Raw genomic sequence first — 17723 nt, 5'->3', positions numbered from 1 at the left:
TTTTTGGGTTTTTGAAAGAAAACTAAATAATTAAAATTAAAACTAAACGGGTTGGGTTTTTGGGTCTAACGACTAACGGGCCTAAGGCCTGAGTCCTATACACGGCCCAAGAGCCTTGGTTCATTCGGTTTGGGTCGTTGACCCATTTCTCGCCGAGGAAGAAGGCTGGAGCCTTCTGTGCTCTGGTCGACACCAACACCATCATAAACTCCGATCTAGATACCAAAACGAAGGTAGAGACGAGATGGATGAGTTTTGTACCTAAAATCCATTGTGTAATGGCCGAAGATGGCTAGAATCCTGCTCGAAACCCATGGGTTAGCCGAACCTGGGTTGGGTGCCCTCTGGGTGTCCCAGAGCTTCACGGAGACAAAGGGAGAGGGAGATAAGGTCTATGATGGTGGTGTTGCTGGTGCGCTGCCGTTGGGGGGTTTAATTGGGTGTGCATGGGTGTGGGTTCGATCGGGGAAAGGGAGAGTGAGAGAGTGAGAGTTGAGCTGAGAGAGTGTGAGATTCGAGAGAGACTCAGGAAAGGAGAGAGAGATAGAGATGGATAAGTGAGTTAGGAGGTTGCCACGTGGCATCGTGAGGGAGAACGGAAATCTAGATGGAGGGCCCGGATTAGATTAGGATAGGGGACCAAATTGCAAGATTCTATAAACTTATAAGGAATTTGTCTAATTACAAAATTTTTGAAGGTGGGGTTTAACACTTTGTTTCTTCAACATTGTTCCAATATCAAATTGGGATTCCCCAGTTGAGATTGAGAGGGGGTATTAACCATGTAATGCCAAGTGGCACAATCTTAGCTTAGTTAATAAAATGTACTTTGATTGTAGACCATTATATTCTAGTTAGATTGGAGGATTGTTGACCGTTGGATATTAGTTAGTTAGATGGTTACTTAGCTATTGAGTTTCCTATCTACTATAAATAGTGATGAGATGCTCTTTACAATGTAATGAAGGTTTTATCTCTCTAATACAAAAAGTACTTTACAATTCTCTCTCTAAAACTCTTTGTATTATTTTCTGCTTCTTGTACCAACTGTTATGAAATATTACCCTTTCAATTTTGAAAAAAATTAACCAAAAATTAAGTGAAATGATATGTGACAGATGATTTGGTGTATGATGAGCATACACTATAATTTATGGTGGTGAACAAAAATGCTTCTAAAAAACATAGATGTTGTGCCTCCAGTCCAATGGGCACATGAAAAATGGCGAGGGAAAAAGAATAAAATTTAATTGTTGGCCCCAATGAACATACTTCACGAGGAAAGATAATAGAGCATAGAAAGTATTGATAGACTCCTTTTCCAGCAAATCCTGCTAAGAAATATGTATAATTTATATCGATGAGCGGAAAATGGATGGAGATGAAGATGTAGAGTCTGATGCACCTTTCATTCCGGTGAATAAGAGATGGATTTCCTGGGCCCGTCACATGAATTATATGTGACCATGATCAAATGATAATATTTGGTTACAAGTTACAAACGAAGCTTTAATAATAATAACAAACTCTTTTGCTCTGAATATTCACCGAAAAAAAGAAAAAAGAAAAAACTCTTTTGCTTTGAATTTCATACAGCTTTCACGTGCATGGTCTCCCGCCGAATATTCGTCAAATGACTCGACCTACCCCACAAGGTTATTCTTTCTCGAAGGGCATAATTGTCATTGTACCACCACAACATACCAACTGTCATGGCTCCTCGAATCTTACTCTTTTCAGCTTATGATATTTGATATATCAAGGTTTATACATATATAAAATACGAATCCGCACTTTAAAGGATTAACGAGACATCTATTTACTTTACTGAAGAAACCATTCATTCATAAAGAGAAACTTCTAATACAATCATTCTCAATACAAACAAACATAGTAAACTATGTAGCCAACCACTGCATATCTTCAACAATGGACTTTAAGCTCCAAGGGACCTCACAGCGACCCTGCACCGATTGAATGATTGACCTAGAACTTCAGGGCTCGAGGAATTTGGATTAGTCTCATGAGATGAAATAGTTGAGACGGCAATCGAGTAGGGATTTGTTTTGTCTCTTGTTCTTCCTACCATTGGAAGTGAATCCTACGAACCAAATGTTATGTCTTACTTCTAGCCAAGGACATATGATTGCCTAGCCGCCCTTTGTACCATCTCTTCAATACAGGATTTGGCATGCTTTATCAATGACGACAAACCATCCTTTAGAGGTGGTACATTCATTCAGGGATATAAACTCGATGTTCGTTAGACGTGTCTATCCTTGCAGGGATGTTTGCAGTAGGTACATGATCTTGTCATTTTAGCTAGATCAAAGAAATGCGTATGAAGCAACATTTTAAAAATTAAAACACATCGCACTTGCTTATCACTCTGTGCAGTATGGAAATGGAGATAATACATAGTTGGAGGGTAACGTTATAAAAACTTAAACTTTATATAGAATTTATCATGCACTTTGCATGGGATCCGATCATCTGCAACCTAAAAAATAGAGAGAAAAAATGAGAAAAAAAAAATCACTTCTTTCAAATAATTCAATCTCCGACGGGCCCCTTGAGAACCCATATGGGTTGCTTTTGCTGTAACACGTACACGAGCACTATCAAACAAGGGGGAACGGTTCTTGATTACTTTCGTTTTTCAATCAGTCAAAGACGGGAACAAATGTGACATTTGTCTTTCCTTAATTTGATTTGGTTTCCTTTCATCCTACGCCATGACAAAATTTGTCTTGTTGAACTTAACCATGAAAAAAAATTGAACCCAATCAACCCTTTCAATAATCCGTATCGTCTGAGCTGTAAAAAACGTAGACTTTTGTGTCTAAATTGTGCAGTTGGTGAAAGATAAAGAGGAATGATGAAGATAGGGTAGGGCCATGTGCGATGATGTGTCCTGAAATGGAGGAAATATCTTATTTATAGGGGGCTAAGCTAAGCTAGCAACAAAAGATTAAGGTGAGTTGGAGCTCACTCGATCTTCTCGAATATTGAGTAGATGTGGTTTTTCAAAATTGGTGTTCAGAAAAAGTCCGTGACCACTTCTTCAATTCAACAAAATATATATAGCATATTAATAGTTTTGGAGCTAGTGTTGGCACTTGGCACTTGCACACTTCTACAATATTAGCTTATAGCTAGGTAGTTTTTTTTTTGGAAAAAATGATATTTTCTGCATTAAAAGGGAGGAGAGAGAACTTAGTCTCACAATGAGCTAGCAATATATGGTTTAAATTCGTTTTTGGCGAGAATCGAACCTAAGACCTCTCATATACATGTGAAGAGGAATATCACTAGGCGTAGTACTGAGTGACATGTAAATATTAAATTAAATGTGTTAAAAATCAAAGTTTGAATCATTACCTTCTTGAATCATTACCTTCAATTTCATTTTGGGTTCCCTAATTTAAGGATCACGGAATTAACTACTGCCAAAGATTTTTGAGGATAATACTTTTCCTCGATAATGTATGGGTCAAATACATACAAGTTTGGAACAACAAAAAATTACACTCAAAGAAATGTTCCGACAAGGGAAAATCGTTTATGCCCGTTATTTTTCTCTTTTCTAACAAACACAGAAAAACTCATGCCCTCTTAAATTTTACTTAATTTAACCATCACCAAAAGGCAATACAGAAAGTTTTCAGTAGTATTGTTGCTTTGGTGGCTACTAGTAAGACGTTCGTGATACCGGCAGCAGCGGCGGCCTACGTTTGGAAATTAGGATTTTAAATTTCGTTAGTTTGCCTTTTCGGCTGGGCTTTATGTATTTGATTCCTCCCAATATGTTTTGAGATATTTTTCCGTTTCCTTTGGATTGGTTTGTAACCTTCTCTACTTAATGAATGTTTCTTTTCGATCAAAAAAAAAGTTCACAAGTTTTAATTCTCACCTCTTACTTTCTGTTTGAGATAGTAGGAGGGTTTCTTAATGCAGATAAAAAGTTTATTTTAGCCCAAATATGATAGCATATTTAAGATAAAACCCAAGTATTGTACCTTTTTTAAATTAAACAGTTGATCAACATTCCGCGTGAGTAAACATTCCTATTTTGAAGGTTTTGAGACAATTTAGGGTTTAGTAAAAAATTGAATGATTTTTTCATACATATTCTACCCCTTCACAATTACTCATTATATTTTAATGTTTTTTTATTGCAGATATTAAATTTTCTCTATATTGGATGAGGATTAATATATAGGTGAAAATTTTACTCATGAAGAAATAATTTTCTCTTTGGTTGGTATTTTATATAAGTAAGTCCAATTTTGTGAAACATTAATAGGAATAATTCACTTTATCTGTTAGCATTGAAATAAGTCCGATGAGTCCCATCATTTTTATCGCTACACCAAATTTACCCCATCATCTTTTTTTAAAGGGGACAATTGATGGCAAGCTACATTTATCCATCAATTTCGAGGGTCGGGAAGACTCACAGAGGCATTTCATCCTCCCCTGACCACAAATCTGGCTTTTCCTTCTTCCATGAATGACATGTGCAGCCTTCTCTTATAAAAAAAGTTTACCTCCAAATTATTATTTTTTTCGTCTTTTCCTTCTTCATTCCTTTGTTCATTGATATTATTTGTTGTTTGAATTGATTAAGGTTTCTTGTGTATATGTATAGTAATTTGATTAGTGTATTGTTTGTATATGTATACTTCAATTGATTAAGGTGTCTTGTTTATAGGCATGTAGTCATTGTATATAGATTTTGTATTCTTGTATCTTTAAGGGATGGTTTGGGGTTGCTTAATTTTTTTAAAAGGAAAACTAATGAAAATGGTTTGAAAACTTAGAGTTTTAACGATAAAGACAAAATAAAGGGTAAAGTGAATAGTACCATGATTGACTTTTTAGTGTAAAAATGTGGTTTTTCGTTAAAGTGAACATTACCGAAAGCTTTTCGTTAAAGTTCTTTTTTTTTTAAAGCAGCTTCATAAAAAGTTAGGGCCTTAATTGTGTTTGGTAAATGAAATTTTTTTTTTCTTTTCAAAAATATAGGTCCAAAATAGTAGAAAGCAGAAGCAGCACTACACATGCTTATTTAAAAAGCGTTTTTTTTTTAAATTTTTTTTAAATCCATTGGAGATAGGGTTGGTTTGGGGTTGCGGTGCTTTAAAAAAAAAAGAGCTTATTAAAAAATCTAGAACATATAATGTGTTTGGTAAAACAAAAAAAAAAGTGTTTTTTTCTGAAAAATTACTATTAATGACAGTAGAAAAGCAAAAGCAGAATCTATCATACTTCTAAAAAAATGCCTTTTTTTTTTCAAAGCATAGTGATCAATGCCACTTTAATGAAATTGGCAAGTGTTACCCCCCCCCCCCAAAAAAAAACATATTTTACAAAATTACAATTTTTGCCCCTACATTATTCTCTTTGACAATTATTATTCACATTAAATACCATATCCTATCTAGTCATTTAACATATTCACATCAATTTATATAAAAGTTTACTAAACACTCAGTCACTGTTATTTTTTTAAAAGAAAAAAAAGGGTTTACCAAACACCCCAACAACTTTATTTCACAGTTGTTTATTTTTACTACACAAAAAAGCAGGTTTTTATTTTTATTATTATTATTATTATAAAAAAAACACACCAATACCAAACTAGCCCGTAAGTGAACATAGCGATTAATGAAACTTTCATATTGACAATTCTACTCACATCTTTCTTCTTTTTTTTTGTCAAAAACACTTTTGGCACTATATTTTACCAAACACTTACTACTTTTTCACAGCTATTTATTTTCATAGCACAACGGAACCAGTTTGAAAAAAAAAAACACAACAACCCCAAACTGATCCCAAATCAGGTTGGATATGTTTTGTTAGAGTACCTACTAGTTTAATATATTTTATATTTTTCATTACCTATTCAGTAGGTGCTTAGAAGTCAAAATGTTAAGCAATTATTATCAGTATTTCACTAGTTAATCTGATTTTATATGTGCATAGAATCGTTTTCAAAAAAACAAAAGACTGGAAATATTTGAATACTCAAATTTCAAATTAGGATGCATGTATTAAACCAGGGGATTTTAACTAATTTCCTTTATTTATCAAGGTAGCTAGTCGACCTAAATAGATAGAGAGAGCAAATTAGATTAGACCTAATAACAGCTTGAGATTTTGGATCTAGATCTAAACACTCCATAATTTTTTTTTAAAATTATTATTATTAGAGGGAGGGCAAGAGTTAAAAAATATTACAATAATTTAGAAAATGAGGGAGTTTCAAACCCAAATGCATGAGTGAAATCTAAACATTCTATTCACTAGAATATTAGATCACATGCAATGATGAGAGTTCGTGCAATTATTGTGAGATCCCATTCGGTTGACATAGTGAGAAGAACAAAGGGCAAAGCCAAGATTATCCGTCAGTTATTCAGATCATTCATGTGGTTAAAGAAGAATTTAGATCATTCATGTGCCTAAATGTTTATACTTATGTTAAAGTAGTTAGCAAACTCTTTTGAGTTTTCCTCAACTATCGATATTGTGTTGATATGTCATTGATACGACATAGATGTGCCATTGATTTTTCATTAATATGCTTAGTTTAAGTTACTAGCAAAATATTGAAGCTATATTAATGATGTATCGACGAAATATTGACACCATAATAATGGGAAATCAAGCAAATAACGATATCTCGTGACAACACATATCAACATAATGTGAATGGTATGTATTTATTAATAAAACCATCAACACCAGCCGCGGTAGCTACGAAAATGATATCATGGAAAAGCCAAATATATTTTACAATAATCAAGGTCAATACAAAACAAACATATTTGGAGCTAAAGTTATGTTTACCTAATTTTGAATTGAAATTAGGCTCATAGTTGATTTATAATCAGGTATGAAAATTGAATACCCTACATAAATAAATGTAAAAATATTAATTTATATGCATTTTGTTTGGTTTAGTTTGGTTTTTGAACCATCAAAACCAAAATTGAACTAATAATTTTCAGTTCGGTTTTCCAAACCCACTCCTAATTCTAAGTTATAATAAAAGAAAGAGAGAGTATTTGAACCCAATACCACTAAGAAAATACACCACTCGCAACTACACCTATTTATTAAACTGGTGCAAATAATAATCAACTATCAGCTTCGGCGAGAGGGAGGGAGGGATTGGTGCATGAACCACATGTTGACTCCGTCCTTGATGAGCACCCAATGAAGCAATTATATCACTACTACGTTTAACTATTTACGCGACGAACAAAAGTTGGTCATGCAAAGTGTTATTCCGTCGCACAAATGTCTGCGCGACGGAAACTTCGTCGTGCAGAATCCGTCGCACAAAGATCATGAAGAAAGACTTTGCGCGATGAACAATAGCATTGGTCGCAAAAACGCGGCGCGACAGTTTAGCCTTCGTCACACAAAATTTATAGGAACGAATATGTTCGTCACACAAAATACTGGGATACAAACATAGGATGACTAATATTCGTCTCTCGAAAATTTGCGCGACGACAATTTATAGTTGAGCGACGAAACCTTATTAGTCGCTAGAATTTTGCGAGACGAAGGTATTCGTCGTGCAAAAATATTTTTTTTTTTAAATTTAATTTTTTGTTCTATTTTTTTAATTTTATAATAAAATTAAATTGCAATTAAAAAATGTACTGAAGAGAAAAATAATTTATTTAAACAAATATAAATGTATGTACAAGGAAAATGTTTAAAAATTAAGGGAGTAAAAAACTAAGAAAATAATGCGGTGTAATCTACAGGGTCATCATTCGGAGACGGTTGCAAGGTCTCGAGGTTGGGGACGAGCTCAAATGTCGAAGGGGTAGAGTTATGGGCATGCTTGGGTTAGAGGGGCTCAGATGTTGATGGCGGACGAAGATCCGGGGGACGAATGCCGGACTGATTGAAGGCCTTTACAATATGTGATATCTGGCTCTTATATGAGGCGAGCTCAGTCCTAAGGTTGGTTACCTCTGATGTCAAAGTTGTCACCTGACTCTTTGACTGCGATGATGAAGAGGCTCTAGGTTCCCATCGTCGGGCATTCCCCATCCCCCTACTATACGTCCCCAACCTCTGCCCGAGAGTCTGATCCAAGGTCTCTATAAGGATCTAAAACCCCGCATCTTTTAGGGGATCCATAGACTTGAGCGGAGTCTCGGGAGGAAGTTGAAAGGCAGACTCCTGAATAACCAACTGCCTCTTCTCCATCATTGTCGCATGTGTAATATCACGTGAAAATATTAATAATAACATTCAAATAATAACCATGATACTTGAATGCGTAAGATAGTAATTACAATTGAATAATACTTACATGAAGTGACTCGGCCAACTCATCCCCAGGTCGAACATAAACGTCGTTGAAGACATGGATCTCCAGGAATTTTGAACCCCCTGAATAGAACAAGATATGCAAATTGTTAGCTCGAAAAAAAATATTATTGACATATTGAAAATTGAATATGAAAAACTTTATTATTACCTATTGCCGCACCTCCATCTTATATAAGAAGGGCCTCGAACCGGAATGGTGGAGAATAGTCTTTTTCTCCCCGATTGCTCTTGTTGGCTTTCGCCTTCTTTTGTTATACAAAAAAGAAATGTATTAGTTCTAATTTAAATGAAATATAAAAAAAATCAATAAACATTAAAAAGAAACGTATAATGCTTTTAAACTTAATATAAAAAACGTATCATATAGCCGGGCTCCTGAAAATGACTGTAGAGCCACACCCAATTATCTTCTCGGTCCTCAAAATCCTTTGGGCAACCCTCCTCAAGAGCAACCTGCAGATCATCAAATGTCTCAAAATATTGGTGCAAATCGTTTTTCCATTGCTTGTACCGTTCAACAAAGAGCCTATTGACGTACGCCAACATATTATCGTTGATTCGTCGAAATTGTAGTTCGTCTGCAATCTAACAAATTAATTACATTTATTAAGTAATATAAATATATAAAATTTGAAGGAAAAACAATTAAAAGGTAGGATACTTACCGACAACTGTGCGCACACCTTCATCCTCACCTCGTCCGGCATCGCCTTCCAAGACTTCCATTGCATAGGGCAATAGGTCCGAACAATGTGACCAATGTCGTGGGCCAATGCGCTATGCTGCTTCACCGTTGGTGCAACCCGGTGCTGGTCATTGTATCTGATCGTGATACGTCTGTTGGTCATCCGGGTGACTTTGCTGCCTTCAACTGGCGACAAGGTCCCCGAGTATTTTTCTTTTATGCAAAAAAATAAAAAATTCAAACAAACACAACAAATAAAATCGAAATTCCGATAGAACCGCCCCTAAAATTATAACAATTCCCAAACCCTAGACATTGTAATGAATAATATATGATATCCAACAACAATCACAACAGTTGAATGCTTCAGCAATGGATGCCAAATGAAATATTACATAGTGTATATCTAGTTTCTAACCTATCCCGAATCAAAAGCCAACTAAAAAATTTAATTGGATGAGGAACATTTAACATCCACATTCTATTTAGCAACTCAGTTTTTAAGTTATTTGTTGCAACGTTATTTTGAATTCAATTTGCAGGTTTGACAGTAAATCGACCGTTGGCATTCATGCTCCAACAAATAGAATCATTTATATCAAACACTGGTAACAGAATACGGCAAATTTGCTTAGCAATATAAATATTGACAAAATTTAGCATAAGAGATTTATATGAGCAGTTATTGCATTTATCACGTGTTTACCTGGTTGGGACCCCAAGGCATTAGTAGTGGATGCCGATGTCATGTCTGGCGTGCGAGGGCGGCGATGACCATGCCTAGCGCTAATAGGTAGTACAACTGAAGAGGCTGATGATGCTGGCGCCTAGGAGGACTGGGGGGCAACTACATCAGCCGCATCAACTGAATTAATCGGTCTGGGCTCCTTATCTGTTGGAGTAGTGGCAGCTAAAATAGAAGGCGGGGAAATCAGATTGGGTGTAGTTGTCACCACCTTACGACTTCTAAAAAGTTGCGATATCTGCACAATTAGGAAAAAATTAGTGCCTATTCATTGACCCTGACAAAGCACCAACTCCTCAACTCATAACAAAACATAGGTGTAAAACATGAACACCGACAATCATTTTCCAAATATTTGAAATTCAAGAAAAATAAAACAAAGCACATTTAGAATCAAAACAGTACTCAAATTTGACAGCAAATCATCACCCTAGAGTTGAATTGTGATGAAATCCTAGTACACCAGACATATTATAAGGTAAATAGAAAATTGGCATCTATTGCTTCCTAGTTAATACATGTTGAAGGATATTATTGATGGAACAAGTTAAAATAATTGGTGAGTCTTTTGGAAGGAAAAAAATTGTACAGAGCAGAATCAGTACACCTAAAATCAGCAAGCCAAGCAAAATAATGTCATGTGCCAACACAGAAACTACAACAAAACAAGAACATTATACGGAAAATTTCCAGGCATACCAAACAAAAGAATGCAGCTTCAAAACTCACCCAGAAAATACGGTAGAAATCTTTTATCCTAAATCTGACCAAATGAAAACCTAACATAGGGATTCCCAAATACAAATTCAACAAACCAACTTTAGGAAGATAAAAACTTATGTTGTTAAAATATCAATTATGTTGTTAACTCATGCAAAGTTGAAACACCGATCCATGTTTTGAAGATTGGAAATCATGAACCCTAAAACACTCTTGGGCATTTTAATAACTGTAAACATGACAAGTTCAAGAATCTCAACCATTTTGATCTACTATTCTGCCACAAATATAGGTTTTGGGATTTGAACTATTTTTCTTTAAAGCTTGATTCATAAAAATCAGTCAAATAAGGCTTTGTGTTCTCCACTTGTAATATCATTTCATAAAGATTTGAATTGTTCTACTATCGTGTCAGATTCACACCTAAGTGACTTACAATTAAATACCACAATAATATAAACAAGTCTGATACTTTGACATAAAGTACTATAAACAAATATTGGCAACCACAAAATTATCTAGTCCGAAAGGAATTCCAAAAGTCGGAAAAGACAAGAAGAAAAACTAACAAATGTGCAAGCAGATATTGCATTATTGCAATCTGCATTCCACGCAATATAAGAAACCAACAGAGATTTACAAAAATATACAAAAAACTTCCATGGCATACATACATTCAATTATACACAGAGGTTTAATCATATACAAATATACATACATACATACATATATATATATATATATAGAGAGAGAGAGAGAGAGAGAGAGAGAGAGAGAGAGAGAGAGAGAGAGAGAGAAAGAGTTAAAGGTGTTGACCTTCTAAGAGGAATGATACTCGGAGGTAGAAGCAGCAAGCATCAAAGGTAATTATTTTTTGTATCTTTCTAATATCCATGTTATTGTTTGGAATTTTGAATTGAGGGTTTCCTGAAGTTAGGGTTTTATGACTCGAATTGAGGATTTTTAATTTTTTTTTTCTTTCTAAATTGAAGTTTTAAACTTCACTTTGTGTTTGCATGTGAGTTATAAATGTGAATTTTAGATCCCATTCTTTTTGGTCAGATTAGAACCCTAAAGCAGATTAGAACCCTTGTTCTAGAACCCAAATTCAAAGACATTATCAAATCAAAGCAATTATTCAACACATTAGAACCCTACTTGGGAAATGCTCATTGGTCTGCACATATAATCAAAGTACCAGAGAACATATATTTATATGGCTTCAGATCAAACAACAAGCCACCATAGTCCAAGCTAAAGGTTCAGATGCCAGGGGTTCATAGCTTAAGCGGTTAAGAGCATTTACCCTTGCACCCCAGATCCTAGGTTTGATTTTCCCTCCCCCAAATTCTTAAAATAACTTTGTAAATTCAAACAAACCCGAAGAATTACACAATACGATATGAACAACCTAAGATAGGTGTAAGATTGAAAGAATCTCATGAAGAAACTTGAACATGAATCCTACAAAAAAAGGAAAAGTAAATTCACCGACAACAAAGGTTGTAACAAACACAATAAGTATCCTCCACAACTTCAACCTCACAAGCTTAATAGGAAATTTTGCTACGTTATGATGTGATTCCATCAAAAGCTAAACCAAATGCATTAAAAACAAATTGAAAAGTGAATCACGTATTTATACTTTCTTGAAAAGGAAAAGGTCAACTGGGTTTTTAGCATTTTGGTTGCATTGAGCTTAGATTTTCCATTTAAGAAAAATAAAAAAATTAATCTACTTCTTCTCATCTCCCTAAATTTGCTAGGAAACCAAACAGAAAATGTAAAAAAAGATGTGAATTTTAGAACCCATTCTTCCTGGTCAGATTAGAACCCTAGTTCTAGAACCCTAATTCAAAGCAATTATCAAATCAAAGAAATTATTTAAAACATTAGAACCCTAATTCCAAATTTTACTAGAGTTAAGTAATTGAAATTTACCTCAAAGGGAGAGCGATGTCAGAGCACGAAGAGAGAGGGTTGTTGAAGGAGGAAGATAGAGGGATGCCGAAGGAGGAAGATAGAGTGCGAGGGATAGCTAAGGGAGATGGTTGTCGGAGGGAGAGTTTACAGAGATGAGAGGTGAGGGGAAAGTGAGAAAGTGTTTGCAATTTCAGTTTAATCCTTAGGTTATTGCACGACGAACAAAATATATTCGTCGTGCAACAAATTCAAATTTTCACGAAATTATTTTTGTGGGAGCCCAGAACGTCAAATTTTCAGCTCATTGGGTGATGAAGAGTAATTAATTGTCGCACAAATGCTATTTGCGCGACGAATACTATTTTGTTCGTCGCGCAATGAGCGGAAAATTTAATTTACCCGGGTAAATTTTTTAAAATTTATATTTATTCAAATAAAAACAATTTATTTATAACATAAGATAATTAAATTACAAAAAAAAATTCATTTACTATGTTTTACATGGAAATTCACAAATAAATTTCATTATTCATCATTCGAACTATAATAACTTTCGTTATCATCGCTATCATCACTTTCGGTCTCCCAATTCTCCTCCTCGATAACTAGGTCACCGTCGTCGTTTGGGCCTACTACAACATCGTATCATGGAAGATCATCGAGGTCAATTGTAATTGACTGAATCAGTATTTCGATTGAAGACACTCATTGTATCTGAAATGGTTCTTGGATAAGATTTGTATCTCAAAGTGTTTCCACATCATTTTCCATTGAAGATTCTAAACGTTGGTCAGCGATGTTGTCGACGTCGTCGTCAGTTGGGTCTTGTTCTGGTATAGCATACACGTTCCTCTGATCCATCTTCTGAACAACTTTTTAACCTCTCCCGGCTTTAGGGTCATCTAGATACACAATTTGTTTTGCCATGTTTGCCAAAATGTAAGGGTCATCATCGTACCAAGTTCTGTTGATGTTCACAGATAGTAAGCCATGGTCCATTTTAACACTTACCTGCATATTTGGGTTTGTATCAAACCATTGACACTTAAACATGAACACTTGGTATCGGACTTTGTAAAGCAAATGCACAACAGTTGTTAGTTTACCATAGAAATCAATGTCCGTACTTTTGCCTCCACCTGGGACATGGACACTGCTATTTTGCGTACATAAATTGTTATCTCATGCAGTCCCAAAAAACTTGACGCCTTTAACATGGCAACCCGAGAACAATTCAACGTGAATTAGATCGAACACCAAGTTATATAACTCTTCACTGTAAGTGGGGGAATTCGATGCTTTCAATTAATTCACGTAATATTATACAAAAACATACACATGTTAGAAAATTAAATACTCCAGTATATATCACAAATACAAAACACATATAACTTACATATTCGAGAAACCACTGTGGAAACAATTCTTTGTGTTTCTTGGCATACAAATGTGATGGATGTTCTTGCTACCTCCATGTCATTTTTGGAAAATGACTCGCCTTATACAAGATCTCTAAAGGGTCGTGCGCTTTGGGCAAAAATAGAAAGTCTCCTTTATCACACCCCTGTTATTATTGCATTGAGGACGATTGAAAGTCATCTCCACGTCTTTTAAATAGATTCCACATAATGTAAGCGAGTCATAATAATTGATCCTTCAGGCTTCGCACTGTTGTGTACACTTTTTTTCAGCTCCTCGAGAAGTTTTCCAAAATAAAATGATACGATACAAATTAGTAAGTGTGAGTTAATGATGCATAAACAAATGATGATGATTATATACCTTTCTATTAAATACATCCAGCAATAGTTGATAGGACCAGCAAGCAATGCCTCTTCGGGCAAGTAAACCATCACGTGGATCATACTTGTGAAGAAAGCTGGAGGGAATATCATCTCAAACTTGCATAGGACTTGGACAATGTTATGGCGCAACTGATTAACGTCCATCTTCCGTAACATTCTGGTCGTCAGTTGGGAAAAAATCTGGACAACAACATGATTGGCTTCACAACATATTCCTGCAATAGGTGTCGAATACCCACATGAAGTAGGCATTGCATAAACATATGGCAGTCATGGCTCTTTAGTCCAGCAAATTTACCCCCGTTAACATTCACGCAATGCACGATATTAGAAGCATACCCATCGGGAAACTTTACAAACGATACAAACTTTAAAAACTCTTTGTCATTCGGTTTCATGGAAAAAACGCAAGATCCCTTCTGGCTTTATCATTTTCCCTATTCATCCATAAACCCCTCCGTATGCTCATTCTTTCCAAATCAAGACGAGCTTTGATCATGTCCTTTGTCTTGCCCTCGATATCTAGAATGGTGCCCACCAATATGTCAAATACGTTTTTCTTAACATGCATAACGTCGAGCTTGTGTCTCAATTTAAGTTACAGGTGCTCAAAAAACATAGGCTTGTGCGTCTAATTCATATGTGCAAAAGGTCTGATCCTACTCATTGTTTTCCTAAACGGAGCAAAATTCAAATGGTTAAGCTATTCCAAAATCTGATCACCGGACCATTCTCTAGGTCTGAGGTGATGCTCTGTTTTTTCGTCAAACTTTTTATCCTTTTCCTGCCACTCATGGTCCCACGGCAACCATCTCCGATGACCAAGGTAACAAACTTTTCCAGCTTTCCAACCATATATTACATCATCTTTGCATACAGGGTATGCCATATAACCCTTAGTGCTCCACCCAGAAACCATTGCATATGCGGGAAAATCGTTCACAGTCCACATAATTGCTGCCCGCAAAGTGAACATCTTCCCAGTGGACTTATAATACGTGCGCACACTGTTTGTCCATAAATCATTTAGCTCATCAACCAACGGCCTTAAGTAAACATCGATTGACCCACCAGGATCTTCAGTTATCAAAATAGTCATCATTATGTATTCTTTTTTCATGCATTTCCAAGATGGAAAATTATATGGGAATACGAAAATCGGCCATGTGCTGTGGTGTTGGTTTAGAACCCCGAACTGATTGAATCCGTCAGTGGCAAGTCTTAATCTAACATTCTGGGAATCATTAGCAAACTCGGAAAACGTTTGATCGAACTATTTCCATGCCTCCCCATCTGCAGGATGCCTCATCACATTGTCGTCTACCCATTTTTCCTTATGCTATTTCAAGTCGGTGGCAGTATGTGTCGACATATACAATCACTACAACCTAGGTTTCAGGGGCAGATAACGCATGACTTTTTGTGGGATCTTAGTCATTCTATTCTGAAATGTCATTTTGAACCTCAACTCATTGCATACAGGGCATTTATCCAATGCTTTATTCTCTTTGTAGAATAAAATACAATTGTTTTTGCAAGTGTGAATTTTTTCATAACCCAATCTAAGACCATTCAACACCTTTTGCGCATGTCTATGGTCTTTCGGCAAACAATTGTCCTTTGGAAGCATTCTCTTGAAAACCTCCAAAAAATAATCGAAACACTGGTTCGACATACGATACTTTATTTTTCCGTGCATTAATTCCACAATAGCCTTGAGAACCGAAAAGCTCTCGCACCCCGGGTATAACTCTTGGTTGGCATTTTTTAATAGTTTTTCATATTGTCCGAACTCTGCACTGTCCATTGGTGTAGGCATGTCATCTTACCCTTCCTGATTGGTGTTTGTCGATGCAAATGGAAAAGCATCATTTATAATATCCATGACTTGCTCATTAGGATCCATAATAGGTTCCACATTGTCCACTCTTGTGGTGTTTGAAGATGAAGCATTGTCTAGTTGTTCCCCATGATGGTTCCAAGTATTATATGTCTTAATCATTCCATTCCTTACTAAATGAAATCGAACATTTTCAATTGTCTCCCTTAACGTATTGTTACACCTTCTACAAGGGTACCAGATTCTAGTTGCACCCGGGTTGTGTTTACGTGCAAAGTCAATAAAATCCTCGATTCCATCCAAGTATTCGTCCACGCATCTATTCGGGTTCTGTATCCACGTTCTGTCCATAATTCCTACAACCACAATAATAGTACAACAATCACAACAACTTCATACAAATGATAGTGTCACTTTATGCCTCCGGTAAGGGCCCTATCCCATTCGAGAATGCATAGTTATGTCACGTAATTTACTGCTATATCAGATTAGATTTCGACGTGGATGAATTTCAGCAGCATCTCGGTACAGTTTTTCAGATGTACGACGTAGATACAAAATACCTATGTGCCACCTGAAAAACGTACATAAATGACACTGAAACTCCATAACCGAAACCTAATCCTGCAACCATAAACTACACACCATAACTGTGCATTCCCAAACTGTCCAAATAATGGGACAATTCAAGAATTAATTGGATCGCAGTCATGCTTTCGCATCCATGCGCGAAATCCAACTAATGCTCGAACGGGAAACCAAGTTTTACTAACAATAAAAAACAAGTACAAAGTTAATTTCAATTAACTCCGTACATCACAACACATATTTGTACGTCACGTACAAATCTAACAACATAATATAAATATAATTTCACAACACAATATAAACATAATTTCACAACACAATATAAACATAACAACATAAGTTCAACATAATTTAATTAATTTGATATTTAAAAAAAATACATTCTCAATCGTTCTTCACCAATCGCTAATCACACACAATATCCCTATAAATAATGAAATTCATGGTGTTAGTATGAATTTAGATTAATACTTTTACCCTAACAAAAAAAAAACACTTACCAGGCACACCGAGATAGCTCGATCAACCTAGAAAAGAAGATGGAGGGAGTATGAGATGATGAAATTGAGAGAAAATGGAAATGACGGATGCCAGATTGAGCGAAATCGAAGGGGATGAGTGCAAAGGCTAAATCTGTAATTTTTGTGCAGTTTGCCTCTGCACAAGCTCAATCCAGATTATGAATTTCACTTTTGGACGAATCATTTTGTGCGACACATACCCTTTTCGTCACGCAAAGAGACTTTGAGCGACTAACAGATACTTTGTCGTGCAAAGGAAATTTGCGCGACAAAAATAACATGTTCGTCACACAAGTTTACCGTATTTTTATTTTATTTCCTTTATTTTATAATTTATTCTTTTCAATTATGCAGCCTCTCCACAATCTAAATCCAGATTAATTATAAAGTTAACTTTTGGACGAATGATTTTGCGCAACAAAGATCTACGAATAGCCTTTGCGCGACAAAAGTAATGTGTTCGTCGCGCAAATTTACCATTTTTTTATTTTATTTCCTGTACTTTCTAATTTATTCTTTTCAACAAATT

At 35.6% G+C, this 17723-nt stretch overlaps 1 long non-coding RNA gene across 1 annotated transcript; it reads right to left on the bottom strand.

The window, feature by feature from the left end:
* Positions 1–15085: 15085 nt before the first annotated feature.
* On the bottom strand, positions 15086–17432 carry LOC139188982 (uncharacterized). The gene is made up of 3 exons (XR_011572440.1): positions 17395–17432; positions 17174–17200; positions 15086–16441 (listed from the first exon to the last, which is right to left on the bottom strand). It is a non-coding gene; the product is annotated as an uncharacterized lncRNA (long non-coding RNA).
* Positions 17433–17723: the final 291 nt, after the last annotated feature.

This window comes from Malus domestica, chromosome 10 (genome assembly GCF_042453785.1).
Source record: "Malus domestica chromosome 10, GDT2T_hap1".
In the NCBI taxonomy this organism is placed as follows: Eukaryota; Viridiplantae; Streptophyta; class Magnoliopsida; order Rosales; family Rosaceae; genus Malus; species Malus domestica.
This window is presented reverse-complemented; position numbering and strand designations above follow the sequence as displayed.